This window comes from Antechinus flavipes, chromosome 1 (assembly GCF_016432865.1).
Source record: "Antechinus flavipes isolate AdamAnt ecotype Samford, QLD, Australia chromosome 1, AdamAnt_v2, whole genome shotgun sequence".
Taxonomy (NCBI): domain Eukaryota; kingdom Metazoa; phylum Chordata; class Mammalia; order Dasyuromorphia; family Dasyuridae; genus Antechinus; species Antechinus flavipes.
The window spans coordinates 58,886,895-58,901,906 of NC_067398.1; the positions used below are offsets into that span (position 1 = coordinate 58,886,895).

General features: G+C 35.3%; 1 protein-coding gene across 2 annotated transcripts in view; it reads left to right on the forward strand.

The window, feature by feature from the left end:
• CNBP (CCHC-type zinc finger nucleic acid binding protein) overlaps positions 1-15,012 on the forward strand; it is an 89,803-nt gene that overhangs the window by 56,791 nt on the left and 18,000 nt on the right. The window contains exon 2 of one of the 2 annotated variants that reach the window (XM_051983561.1): positions 11,612-11,744. The exons of the other annotated variant lie outside the window; for it this stretch is intronic. The gene's annotated coding sequence lies outside the window, so the exon portion shown is untranslated. The remainder of the gene's footprint in view (positions 1-11,611; positions 11,745-15,012) is intronic. 2 annotated transcript variants of the gene reach the window in all.

The following is a 15,012-nucleotide window of genomic DNA, read 5'->3' on the forward strand; positions in this document are numbered from 1 at the left end:
ACTATCCAAATTAAATCAGTAAATAACACCTAGTGGGAATTGGTGAGGAAGATGAGTAAGTTATGAGAGATGTCAAAGATAGATACTACACACGTGGGTTACCAGTGTGTTGATAATTCTTTCTTCTAGAAAAGAATTGACAGGTGTTGGATCATATAACTTCACATAAGTGATCATATCTTAAGATAAGAGATGCCCCATTGATGTGATATTCTTGAATTCTCTTTTCTTCATCTAGCCTACCACCATATCAGTACTAGCCCAGTGGTGCTCACCTGGTGCCACAATATGACCATTGTCTACTTGTCACCTACAGATCAACTATAACATGCTGTTGACATGTAAAATCCTTCCCCAAAATAGTTCTAGTCTTGTTACAATTTACTCCATTACTAGTATTGTACAGTCTAGCTATGCTGATCTATTTGCTCACAGTAGACACTACATCTTCCCCTACCCAAAATTCACTTTCTCTTTGCCATTCTCCTGAGGAAGCCCTAATCTCAGTCAGCTATCAATGCATGTCCTACTTTCTGCAGGAAAACTTTCCTAATCTCTTTAGCTGCTAGGTGATCTCCCTAACAAAATCATCTCATTTTGTAAATACCCACAGTAGATATGTATTTATAGTCTCCCCAAATAAAATGTAGATTTCTTAAATGCAAGTACTGTTTAAATTTTGTCTTTGTGCTCCCCAGGATGTGTATCAGGCTTGTAATATTTGCTAATTGATTGACTCTTCATTCTTAAACTCAAATATCCCAGAGTTGCCTAACTAGGTAAACAGATGGGAATTATGGGGGGTGTCAGAGTACTGGGATAATAAGAGAGTCAACCTAATTATTAAAGAGAAAGCCTTGAAGAAATTTTTAGAAGATAACTGTCTAGAGCTCAAGAAAATATTCCACATACTATAAGATTCACAAGCTCTCCACATTGAACAAGAACGCCAAGATTATCCAGTCGTAAGACTACCCAAATGGGTATCTTTTCTCTACAACACTCCTGAGGAGTGTTCATTGTTACGACTTAACAGTGATCAGTGATAGGGAATCCAGCAACTTGGGGGAATTGGATCATTATACTTCTCAACTTTTAAAGAAGGGTTTTCTGTACAGACAGACAGCTAGGTGGCCCAGTGAATAGTGTGCTGGATTTGTAATCAGGAAGACCTCAGTTCAAATATAGCTTTAGATAATTGCTACCTGTGTGACTGTGGGCAAGTCACTCCATTTCTATCTGCCTCAATTTCCTCATTTGTAAAATAAAGATAATAATGGCATCACCTCCAATGGTTGTTATCAGGCTAACGAAAAATATTTGTAAAGTGCTTAGAAAACTTTAAATGCCAACTATTTTTATTATTATATCAAGTTTAAATCTACATCTACAATTTTACTTCTTGCTCCTGGTTCTTCACCTTGCATGCTAGAAGGGCAAGTCTAATCCCTCTTCTAAAGAAAAGCCCTTCAAATATTTGATGGTAGTAATAAGGATTGCACTAAGTCTCTCCTTCAGGCTAAAGAACCCCAATTTCTTCTATTAATCCCCATATGACAGGGTTACCTGTTTATTGCCATCCTAGTTGTCTCCCTTTGGAAGGCTTCAACCTGTTTAATTGCATTAGAAACTCCTGGAGTGGGACATAAAGCAAGAGATCATGTCTTATCTGACTTACATTATCTTTATTTACTATACAATTTGGGGTAAGGCTAGCCCTGGAACCCAGTGTCTTTAACAAATATTTTCCCACTAAGCAATAGGGTGAATTTGCAGAACTGTTATGGGTCCTGGGTTTGGAGTATAATCTGTGACCATGGCCACTTATGTTAACATTGTATGCTCATTTAGCATTCAAAGGCTGAGAATGATGTGGAATTGCCAGGATGCTTAAAAATCTCTATTTTCACATTTTTGTCCTTACTCTCCCAATAGTCATCTCTACTATTTTCTTTCTCACTTATCCACACATCCTTTGGAGATCAGCAAACAGGAAAAACCAGTTTAACTGACACTTCACAGACATTCCAAACTACTCATGCACATTCCAGGCTCTCCTGCTTTCTTTGGTCTGTCTGATAGTACCCCCATACATAAAGATATAGGCTAGAACTTGTTTCCACAAAGCAATAACTAGTTGATGGTTTTCTTTAACTTAAAAAAGTTATTCCTTTTGGAAGCTGGCTAATGTATTAAATCTGCAAATTGAATTGCTTTGGGGAATTTCTTAAATAGCAATGATAAATTCCTTAAGGTTCTCACATCAGAACTTTAGTGCACAAATTACTACAGTTCTTCCAGGTCTTTAGATAAGCAGGAAAATTGTGTAGATAATAATATGACTTATTTTGAGCTCTCCTCAAATTTCTCCTTACCACTACTACTAAAGGTGCTAAAAATCTCCTTTGTTAATCCTTTGGATATGTCACAAAATAAATATATCATCTTTGAGGGTTAACAAATTAATCCATTAACAATTTAGCATGAATTAACATGAGTTAAATTAGTTAAGTGAATCTAAGGGAATGGGGGCACAGGATTGGTATCATATCTCAGAGTTGAAAGCGTCTAGTCCAATGTTTCTATAACATTCCCAACAAGATATTGTTTCTGTTTAAAGACTGCCAATAAACAAGTGCCTCCCTGAAGCAGCCTATTTATTTCTTGGACAACTTTAATTCTTGAGATGTTTTTCCCATCTTCTAAATTTGACACTCTTCAGCTTCTGCTCGTTATTCCTAATCCTTCTTCTGGGGCCAAACTGGAAAAGTCTAGTCCTTCTCCCATATGAAAACTCTTCAGATGCTAGGAAGACTTCCATCTTGTTCTCCTTAAATCTGAAGCATCCCTAGTTCCTTCAGCCAGTCCTCACATACTATGTTCTCCAGATCATCATCCTGGATAGGCTTTAGTCCTCCTTGTAATCCAGAGGTGAACCCGGTATTTCAGCTACTGCCTGAAAAGTTCAGCAGGACTCTCTTATCACTGCCATTTTTCTGGATGCTCTGCTCCCTAGATACAACATGGTGTGTGGTAAAATTCTGTGCTCAGTGTCCGGAAGTTCCACATTCAAGTCCTGCAACAGGTTCTTACTAGATGTATGACTCTATATAATTCACTTTATCTCTGTGCCTTAAGCAGTTCCCTAGGACTGCCCTACTAAATCACAGAATTAGATCTTTTATGCTTTCTTTTTGTAGCGTAGGATATAATTAGCTCTTTTAAAAAAAGCTATTACATACATCATATTATAAGCTTAACTTTTTTCGCTGGAAAAAGATTTTTTCCCCAAGTTTTTCAGCCATGATTTTCAGTCTTTTAATTGTAAGGTTGATTTTTGGATTATATTTATCTCTATTAAAATTCCATCTTTTTGGATCCTGACTCTGTTGCTTAATGTAATAATTGTACCCTCTACCTTTATATTATCTGTAAAGTGGAGAAACATCTTTTCTGTGGCATCCAATAATTGGTCAAAAATAATACATGTTAATAGGTAAGTTTGGAGCCCCACAGTTTGGAGCAGCCCCAAAGGAAACCTTGAAGCCTCCAGAGAATTTGGGGAAGGGGATTACATAAAATGATAAATTTAAGTTTTCCCTGGTCAGACACTTTAATAATTCTCTTCCTAGTCATAAACTTCCATCATTCCATTTCCTTTTGCCTCAATCCTCCTAAGCTCTTTGCCCTTATCTTGACCTTTAGTCCTCCTACCTCTCGGCACTTTCTTTTTTTTTTTTTATAATAACTTTTTATTGACAGAACCCATGCCAGGGTAATTTTTTACAACATTATCCCTTGCACTCACTTCTGTTCGGATTTTCCCCCTCTCTCCCTCTACCCCCTTCCCCTCCACCTCCCAGTGTCTGACAATGCAGTGCCTTTTTCTCTTCTAATCCCCTATAAGTAACCTTGATTTCACTCAAATTTTCTCCAGCAGAATGCATACTTGCTTATCTCCTTCTCTAATCCTCCATTTCCCTAATCTTCAATCCTGGAAAGTTTATTGGACATTTCAAACTAGATGTTCCAGAAACATCTCAATCACAATTTGTCCAAAATGGAACTCAATAATTTTTCCTCTAAGCCCATCTCTTTTCCAAACGTCATCCTTTCTGTCAAAGCCACCATCATTCTTTTAGTCTATCATGCTCAACTCTTCTCTAATCTTAAAAAACTTTCATTAGACTCTACCATCCCCTCAAGATGTCATTCTATATTTCTCTTAGCTAACTCCTGGAAAAATTGCTTCCAATTCTCCTCCTTAACCTTTTGGTTTTTGGTTTTCTGACCTCATCATCCAACTGAAATTCCTCTTTCCAAAGTAATTAACAATGTCTTTTTTGTAAGTTATTTATTTTTAATATACATTACTTTATGAATTATATTGGGAGAGAAAAACCAGTGCAAAAGGGGAAAATCATGGGAGAGATTAACAAAACAGAAAAAAGAAGTGAATATAGCATGTGTTGATTTACATTGTCTCCTTAGATTTTACTAACAATGTCTTAATTGGCAAATAGGATGCTTTTTCTCAGTTCTCATCCTTCTTGACCTCCTGCATCATTTGACACCGTTCATTATTACCTCTCTCCTGGTAAAACTGTTCTTTATGAGTTTTCATGAAAGTACTATTTTCTAGTTCTCCTACTTAAGTGTTTCTTTTCAATATCTTTTGTTGTTTCAATGTCCATAACAGACTCCTTATCTGTGGGTATTTTTGAAGATTTTCTTCATTTTTTCTATATTTTCTCTTAGTGTCCTGTCACATTTCACAGATTTCACAGATTTGGTTATTAACTCTATGCAAATAATTCCTCTATCTATATCTATCGCCCACATATGCAGTTTAATGGACATTTCAAACAGTGTCCCAGAGACATCTCAAATATAGCATGTTCAAAATGGAAATCATTAACCATTCCTCTAACCCTCTTTTCCAGATTTCATTTTTTCCTGTCAAAGGCACCACCATTCCATGTTCAAAATCTCAGCCTTATCCTGAATTCCCCAGTCCCTTTCACCCTATATAACCAATTATTGCCAAATGTTGACATTTCTACTTCTGGCATATCTCTGTTCTATCTCCTCATTACTCTTATGGCCATCATCTTAGATTAGTTCTTCATCACTTCTCATCTAGATTATTGTTATAGCCTCCTAATTTGTCTCCTTGCCTTGAGTCCCTTCATCATCTGTACCCCAACTTCTTAAATCATGAGTCACAACCTCATATGGGGTCTCATAACTAAATCTGGGAGTCATGAAATTATGGTTTATTATCAGCAAATATTTGATTTGCATAACTATATTACATATCTATATACCTGGGGTCATGTAAAAATTTCTTGGATGAAAAAGGGTCACAAGTGGAAAAAAATTAAGAACCTCTGATCTATATGACCACCAATGTGATTTTTCCACATAAAGTGAACTCTTATGCCTCTTTATTGTATTTAGGGTAAAAAAGAATCTTCAGTGTTGAGTTTTTATATTTCCAGACTCATTGTATGCAATTACAGCCTTTAATTGATTCCACTGTGATCTAACCAAACTGCCACACTCTGTGTTTCTCTCAAAGGGAAATCCATTTCCTAGCCCTGTGGCTTTACACTGACTATTGCCCTTGCTTAGAATCTGCTCTCAACTATGTCTCCTAGAATTTCTCTCTTCCTTCAAGACATAGCTAAAGTACCACCTTCTCCTTTTTTCCTGATCCCCCTCAACTGTTAGTGTTTTCTTTCCTGACCTTATATTTAACTTTATATATTTTTATATTCCTTAAATTAATTATGTATGTTTTGTTTTATACTTAATATAAAATTATATTTTATTTTTTAAAGTTTTTGTTTTATTAAATATTTTCCAATTACATGTAAAAAAATTAAATAATAATTCTTCAGAATTTTGAGTTCTGAATTCTCTTTCCTCTCTTCTTGAGAAGTCAATTTGATTTCCATTAAGCATATGAGGTCATGCAAAACATTTCTATATTAGTCTATTGCAAAAGAAATCAGACAAAAAAAAAAAAAAGAAAAATGTAAAAACTGAACAAAGTATCCTTCACACAAGAGTTTACCAGTTTTCTGGATAGTTGGTTTTGTTTTTTTCATTACAGAATCTTTGGATTTATCTTGAATCATTTTCTTGATCAGAGTAGCCATCTCTCATAGTTGATCTTCCTTACACTATTGCTGTTATTTGCTATTACCATGTACAATGTTTTTCTGGTTCTGCTTACTTTACTTTGCATCAGTTCATTTAAGTCTTTCTAACTTTTCCTTGAAACCATCCTGTTCATTTTTTCAATTAATATTCTATCACACTCATGTAACCCAATTTGTTTAGCCATTCCCTAATTGATTGGCATTCCTTCAATTTCCACTTCTTTAATAGAAAGAACTTGTTATAAATATTTTTGTACAAATAGGTCCTGTTCCCTTTCTTTGATCTTTTTGGGATACAAACCTAGTAGTGGTATTGCAGGGTCGAAGGGTACATACAGTTTTACAGCCCTTTGGGCTTAGTTCCAAATTGTTCTCTAGAATTACTGAACTAGTTCACAATTCCATCAATAATAAATTAGTGTACCAATTTTTCCATAACCATTCTTTCTGCCATGCTAGCCAGTTTGATAGGACTAATATGGGTATGAGATGGTATCTTAAGAGTTGTTTTAATGAACATTTCTCTCATCAGTAGAGATTTAATGAATTTTTTCATGTGATTTTTAATAGTTTTGATTTCTTCATCTGAAAAGTACTTGTTTATATCCTTTTTACCATTTATTAAATAGGAAATATCACTTATTTTTGTAAATTTGGATTAGTTCCCTATATACTTGAGAAATGAGACCTTTATCAGAAAAACCTGTTGCAAAATTACCCCCTCCCCATTTCCTGTTTCCCTCTAATTTTGACTACTTTTATTTTGTTAGTGCAAAAGCTTTTTAATTAAATGTAGTCAAAATTATCTGTTTTACTTCATGTAATCCCTTCTGTCTCTTTTTTGGTTATAACCTCCTCTCTTATCCATAGATCTGAGTTACATTTTTTCCATGCTCCCCTAACTTTGGATATATGATAGCACTCTCTATGTCTATATCCATTTTGATCTTACCTTGGTAAACATCGTGAAATGTTGGTTTATGCCTAGTTTCTTTCTGTATTATATACCTAATGTATTCCACAGATCTACCACTCTTTTTGTAGCCAGTACCAGAATGTTTTTGTTGATTGCCATTTTGCACTATAGTGTGAAATCTGCAATTACCAGGCTGCCTTCCTGAACATTTTTTTCATAATTTCCTTGATATTCTTGACCTTTTGTTCTTCCAGATGAATTTTGTTACTATTTTCTTTAGCTATACCAAATAATTCTTTGTTTGATTGGTGTTGACACTGAATAAGTAAATTAACTTACATAGAATTGTCATTTTTATGATATTGGCTTAGTTTACCCATGAGCAATAGATTTTTCTTCAGTTGTTTAGATCTGTATTTATTTACGTGAAAAGTGTTTTGTAATTGTATTCATATAATACATGCATTTGTCTTGGCAGATAGACTCCCAAATGTTTTATATTGCCTGCAGTTATCTTAAATGGAATTTCTCTATTTTTTCCTGCTGCGTTTTGCCGATAATATATAGAAATGTTCATGAATTATATAGACTTATTATTCTAAAACTTTGCTGAAGTTGTTGTTTCAACCAGTTTTATAGTTGATTTTATAAGTATACTATCATATATCATCTGCAAAGAGTGATAGTTTTGTTTCTTCATTGCCTATTTTCATTCCTTCAATTTTTTTTTCTTGTCTTATTGCTATAGCTAGCAATTCTAGTGCAATACTGAATAATAGTGGTATATTTTGTCAAAGGCATTTTTCTTAATTTTTATAATATGAAAACATTCCATGTATATTTTCTCATAATCATTCAAATTTCCTCGTTCTGAAACATTAAAATAAGCATAAAAGAAAAAATTACTTGTTCCACTTGCAAAATAAAAGTGTCTAGTCACATGCAAATATATAACATAAATGACTGTGGAAAAAAAATTAAATGGAATTAAAAGACCTAAAGAAGTTCAAAATATTGAACTTTTTTTTAAACTAAGTTTTATTGATGTCACAGTCATTTCTGATCATAAGCCCCATTATCTATTCTGGCTTGAATCTTCCCTTGTAATAAAAGAAAAAATAGCTGTGCAAAACCGGACAGAAAAATATATGCATCAATTCTATAAACTCAACCCTTCTTAGTCTTTTCTACCACTTTGCACAAAGAAGGATATGCTTAATTCTCATAAAAAATTTAATTAAGACAATTACTCAAGGTCCAGATTTCTTTTAGTGTTTTGGTTATTTGTTTTTGCATATATTGTTCTTTTAGTTCTACTTATTCACACTGCATCAATTCATACAACTCCTCCCATGTTTCTTTGATTTAATATTTAATAAATAATTTTTTGCTGAATCTTAATATTCCTTTACATTAATATTATTCATTCTTCAATTACTGAATACTTAGTTTTCAGTTCTTTACTATCACAAAAAGTACTGCTATGATTGTGTTGGAAAATGCTGGAACTTTATATTTTTTATTTCCTTTTTGTTTTTGACTTCTTGGGACTGGAATCAAAGAGTATGAAAAGTCTAATCACTTCTTTAAAAAATATTATCATCTTTTGTTTGAATATCACTGCTTTCCATCCTAAGAGAATAACTTTATGACAAAGAATTTTTTAGAAGAGGGGAAAAACAGTTCAGCAAAACTAACCAACACATGAAGCAGATGCCCTATGCTTCTGTTCACACTGGCAGCCAGGTCCCCAGAGATCAGCTGATTACTTCTTCCCTCCAGGGTCTATAATAAGGTAACCCTGAACGGCTGGTATCTCGAAAACTCTCTTATGATCCTCAAACTGGGATGTTTTATCCAACATCAATCATATAGTTGACATCAATCATTTACTCAATAAACATTTATTAGTCACAGACCGAGCTCTATGCTAAATGCTGGGAAATACAAAGAAAAAATAAGATTGTCAAGGAGTTCATAGTCTAAAGGAAGAGACAACATACAACTGTACAAACTATTTACACAAGATAAATTGGAAATAATCAACATATGGCAGGCACTGAAATTAAGGGAGCTCAGGAAAGGCCTCCCGTAGAAGGTGAGATTTTCACTGGAACTTCAAGGAAACCAGAAAAGTACAGATGAGGAAGGAGGGATTTCCAGGTGTGGGGGACAGTGAGTGGAATTGCCCAGAGTCTGGAGGGACGTGTGGGAGGGAGCATGTGGGCGGGAGGCCGAATGGATGCAAGGCGCCTGGAAAGAGCAGTTTCTGAAGGTTCTGGCTGCGGGGGCTGGCCGACGTGTAGGCATCTGACCCTGGAGGCTATTTTCTCCCCTTCTTAACCTCTCTACCAAGTTTGCTTTGGGCATTGCCCCAAGTGATTCCCTTGCTCTGCTGAGCTGGGTCCTTTCTGGGTACGTGCTTTTGATGGTTTGCTGGGCTGAGGCTCCAGGGGTTTATCTTACCGACTCCAGTTGTTAAGGTGACCCCTGATGGCTCTATGATGGCTTTGAATGCCAAACGGAATTGTAGTTTTGAACCTTAAGGTGATAGGGAGGCACTGGCATACTGAGTAGAGCGTGTAACGAGATCCCTTTGACAACTGAGCGAATGATGGACTAGAGTGGGCCGAGACTTGGGCAGGGAGACCAAACAGCAGGGTGGTGATCGAAAATCACAAACTTCCTTTCAAAGCCGAAGCGTCTTCTACCATTGCACTGGGAAGGTCTCCAGGGAAAGCAGCATTTTAAGTGCAAAGAATGGCCGAGGCTGTAGTACACCTGGAAACTTCTGGCCCCTGCAGCCCTTTCTCCGGCCCAACCTGGCAGTGAGGACTCAATGCCCAGATCAGTCCAGCTCAGCCGGCTGCTTGCTGGTATTGAGGTCTAGATTTGGGGTACCCAAATGAAATTAGGGTTTAGTTGAGGTCTAGTGGCAGGTTTGGGGTACAGGGAGTCAAACAGAACTCCCCTACAACCCACTTGGATTTGGCGCTAGGATACAGCGGTAGGATACAGCGATAAATGAGGTCTAGTAGCAGCACGAGTCCCCAATAAAAGCATTTATTGGCCCCAGAGCTAGATTGATAAAAGAGGTGTATTATTGGGTTTGGAAGTAAGGAGATAGGTGAAGGTAGAGATAAGGAGGGCACCGGACAGAGGGTCCAGTGGACAGAGGGTTCTCACATGGCTAGCATGTTTGGAATATCTGCAGAGGGGGTCCCAGCATCTCCCTTTTATTTAGCTCGAGGTGCTTTTGGGTGTAGCCCCAAAGTTGGCTCAATCTGGGACAGATCTGGATCTTCTATTGGAATTCAAAGGGACAAGGATTTGTGAGTTAAAGGTAATTACATTCAATAGGAGGGGGTGGAAATCTAGAAAGGAATCTTTCCCACATCACTGGGGGCACTCTCTCTTGGCTCCAGGGATTTCTCCTAGTGACTCTAGTTGTTAAAGGAACGCCTCATGGCCCTTCTGAAGGCCACAGGGCTGTAACCTGGTTAATTCCCTCACCACACACTTATTCACCTAAGATCTGGAGAAAGGAATAAAATATAAAGGAAACAGGCAGGTTCATGCAGTGGCTGGATAAGAAGAAAAAAGGGTCAGATGCCCCTCCCCCAATGCAGTAGCTCCTTCAGAAACCTTAGGAAGAGAGAAAGAGATCACATGCTCATCACTTTTATATGTTAACAGTTCTGCTCCTTGGACCAACCCACAAAGTCCCAAGTTGCCATGCAGCACTCACAGCCAGGAAAGGCTTCCCCAAGCCCCACTGCATAACTCAGTGGGAAGGTCTAATCTGAGCATGCTCCAAGGACTGTGTCCCCAATGGCTGGTCTTCTGTTACTGGATCCTGACAGTAAATGCCGTAATATTTTCTTTTTTCTTTTTGCCAGTTTAATTGCTTTTCTTGAATGATTCTAAATGGTTTCCTAGCACAGCTCCACCAATAGTGTATGGGCATATCTGTGTTCCCATAGTCCATCAATATTAGCCTGTTTTTTAGCTTCTTTGTCAGTTTGCTGAGTCTGACAAAGCTTTAAAAAAAAAAAAAAAAAAAAGGTAAAAACAAAATGGTCAAAAATTTACCTTAAATGGTAATTGGCATTTCTTCTAATACCATGAATATCTTAGAAGTCTTAATCTTTGCCTTCCTATTTTTCTTATGACTTGGGATAAATCATTGCTACATTAAATCTGATGATTATTTTACAAACAGAAAGATCATACTGATATATAGTATCCCTGTCAGCAAGCACAGTGGTGTTAAAAATCCATTTACGATAGTTTATTTTGAAGACTGAATGTTTTATGAAATACCTTATCAAAATAATAGTAAATATTATATTTTAACCACAGCTTTAGCAAATACATAGACTATTTCTCCATAAATATTGCACCACATCAGGGAATCTCACAGTGCAGATCTTGCAAAGATGACTCAGCCTTTGAAGGAGGGTGTTGACTGTAGCAATCATTAAGCATCCAATGCCAGCTCATACATTAAACATTTTTTTCCCTTCAGGACTGAGGAAATTTCGTTTCCTCCCTAGTCAGAGAAAAAAAAAATAGGAGAAAGAACGGCTAAAAAAGTAAAGTCTGAAGATTCTCAGAAAGCAGCACTGGCTTTGGCCAACAAGAAGCTACTCTCTCTGAAGGTAACATATGACACTACCCAAAAAACCAGTTTTCCTGAGATTTAGTGATGACAGATAATACCTTAAATACCACTTAGCCAAGTTTTAGAAATGCAAAGTTTGTGAAATAGTCTACATGAAGATGATTGTCCAGTTTCAGTACACAAATACTGTGCTGCATTAAGGATCTGGATGTTGTATTAAATGGAAATGGTAGAAACATTTTCTAAAAGAATACTCATGGATAAAACTGTCCTCCATCCCCCAGAATAGGAACTAGTATGATAGTGCATTTTATCTAGATGATAGGTCACAAGTGTCATTGAAGGTCCTACACTATAGGATCAGGTCTGCAGAGTTTTCAGGTGGGCTGTTTGTACTTCTAGGTTGACATTATTATTTCACTAAAGAAAATCATCACTGAAATAAGTCAGTTCTAAGGCCATTTGTTGATTATATAAATCCAAATGTGAGAAATCTTCTCAAACTTTAAACTAAACTTGAAAAAAAAAACACTTCAAAATCCCAGAAAATAATTTGAACCTTCCAAAATGGTACTCAGTGAAATAAAAGTATTATGGGAGAATATTACTTGCCACATGGAAGCATGTAGCAGTGAAATACCATGACATGGTTTTATAATACCTGATGAGGACCAGGTCTTGGTCCTCAGCTTTGAAACGGCAGAAACTTAATTTTGTCAGCTTACCCTGAAACAATTAAGCTCTGAGAATTAATTCACACTAATTAAATGTATAAGCCAGGGTACCTGTATTCAATATACCAGACATGATTATATTAACATTCATTTGAACAAAGAATCCTTTCCTGGTAATGATATCCATCCGACACCAAATTACGTATCAGAAAATTACATAATGAATACAGAATTAAAACAGACGTAGCTGGATAGTCTTAAAGGATATTTCCACTTAACTATGATTGTTTCAGGAATTGCCTTTTTCTATTTTTCAGGACATTAAAGTGAAGGACCCTCTATCCTAGACTGTGTTGGAAACATCCTGACAAAATCTTACTTTTTGTCTCTTCTTTTTCAAGACTTTAAAAACTCCTCTTTAGACTTTATACGGATCACCAATATAAATAATATTAATTAAATTAGATCACAATTTATCCTATATTTGTTTCATTTCAGTTCCCCTGATAAGACATGGAAACCCTTAATTCTTTTTGATGAAATTGGTGACACCCTAATCTTGACAGAGACATCTTGATAAGAATTGGGAAGTTTGAACAAGTAACTTATTTATAAACCTAAGTAGGTCATTTTTTGAAAACCTTGTCCACAAATTCTCAAGATCTACCATATGTAGGGTTTTTCCTTCATGAACTGTTTATGCCAAGAAAATTATTCTAAGAGTATTTTAATGTCACCATATGAGAATATATAATTAAACTGATTGATCTAGTAGCACTCTATAATAATTAACTCATTGATCTTTATGACACCACAGTAGAAATATAGGAAAATTTGATGGTAATCTGCTGGAAATTCCAGTAAAATAATGTGAATAATCTTAAAGAACTCTAAAAATTTGACTGATTTTTATTTTTCATTTGACCCAATTAAAATTTAACATTGAACAAAAGTGTAAGGATACTAGAAAAGTGATTTTAAAATATTTATTACATTTGAATTGTATTTAGCGGTAGAAAAAGAACTTTGAAGAAAAATACTCAGCATTTCAAACTGCATTATTGAGATGTGTCTAGAATGGTACATTGGATAGTATTTTGAGTAACCTGAGAATTTAGAAGACCTTAGTTCTAGGTCTTGTCCTGCCTCTTACTAGCTATGTGAACTTGGATAAAGTTATTTAAAACACCCTAAACCTTTGTTTCAGCAGTTATAAAAATAAGGATGTTAGAGTATATGACATGTAAGAGTTTTCAAATCCTGTAAGTACCTTTAGTTATCACAGATAAAATATGGATTTTAGTCCTTTTAAAAATAGCCCTCCTTCCCCACAGGTAGGTATGACATTGAAGTTAGAGTAATTATCATTATTCCACTATTTGATTTTGTTGGTAATTTCTTAGCTCAAGCTTCTTTATAAAACTAGAAGGAATCCTATTTTCATTATACTGTATCTCATTAAAAAAAAAAAAGGAAATGTGAGAATATGTAACTAATTTTCAGTTATTTATAAAGTATTTATTGCTAGATTAAGAACATTGATAAGGTCAAACTGAAATCTCTACATTAAGTTATTTAATATTTTAAATTAATTCTTATACTCCTAGCTTAGCATTTTTGCACAATGTCACTTTATCAAATTAATATATAAGTTAAAGAACTAGGTCTTTAAAATTTATGAGTTCCTGGTTTGAGCTTAACCTATTAAACCTATTAAAACATGTTGCTTCCAAAAAAAAAACAAAAAACCCATATCCCACAGTTATATTAATTGCATTGCCCTGTTGAAGGTTGGAGTTCCTACACTGTGTAGTGTTTTAGTTCTCAAGAGATTTTACTGTTGGTAATTCAACAGATGTACATTTGTTAACCTCTTAGTAGTGTTTACCAGGGGAAGTTTAATAAGCAAATATGCCCTTTGTAACATATAATATTCATTTTGATCCTATAATGAATGGAGCTATGATTTCCATTATGGGAACTCCCATCAGCAATACAGATGGGGACTTAGTAAGATATAATTTCTGCCCTGTAACTCCTATCCATATTCTGCCTGAATTCCTCTACTTGGATTTCTCCAAGCACTTTCTAGTTGTATGGGGCTAGTCACTTAATTAATTGGAGTTTTCCCAACTTAACCTAAGTTTGTTCACCTGTGAAAAGTGGATAATTACATTTGGTTTTGTAAGGAAAGAGCTTCACAAACTATAGCTATTTAAATATGAATTGTTATATTGTGAGATCCTAGGCAGCTCACAATTTCACTTTATTTTGAGTTACAAGATTGATAAAAATTAATAAAGAGGAAAGAAAATCTAAAAGGCTATGTAAGTTCCTTGAAAATAAGACCATATGAATAAAAAGTATTTTTATTTACATATTGTTGTATTTTAATAGGCAAATATCAGATATACACAAATGCTTGTCTTTAATTAATATGACTGAAAAAAATGGGAACTAAATTAATGTCTTTGTTGTATTTCCATAGAGAAGCAGCAGCATGGTTTTTAGTGAATAGAGAGGCTGAGCCTGGTAGTAAGGAGGGACCTAAGGACTTGTCTATTAAATGTTAATGAGGACAATGATTCAGGGGAAATCATTTCTCAGTTTTTCCTTTGCCTATCTCAGACC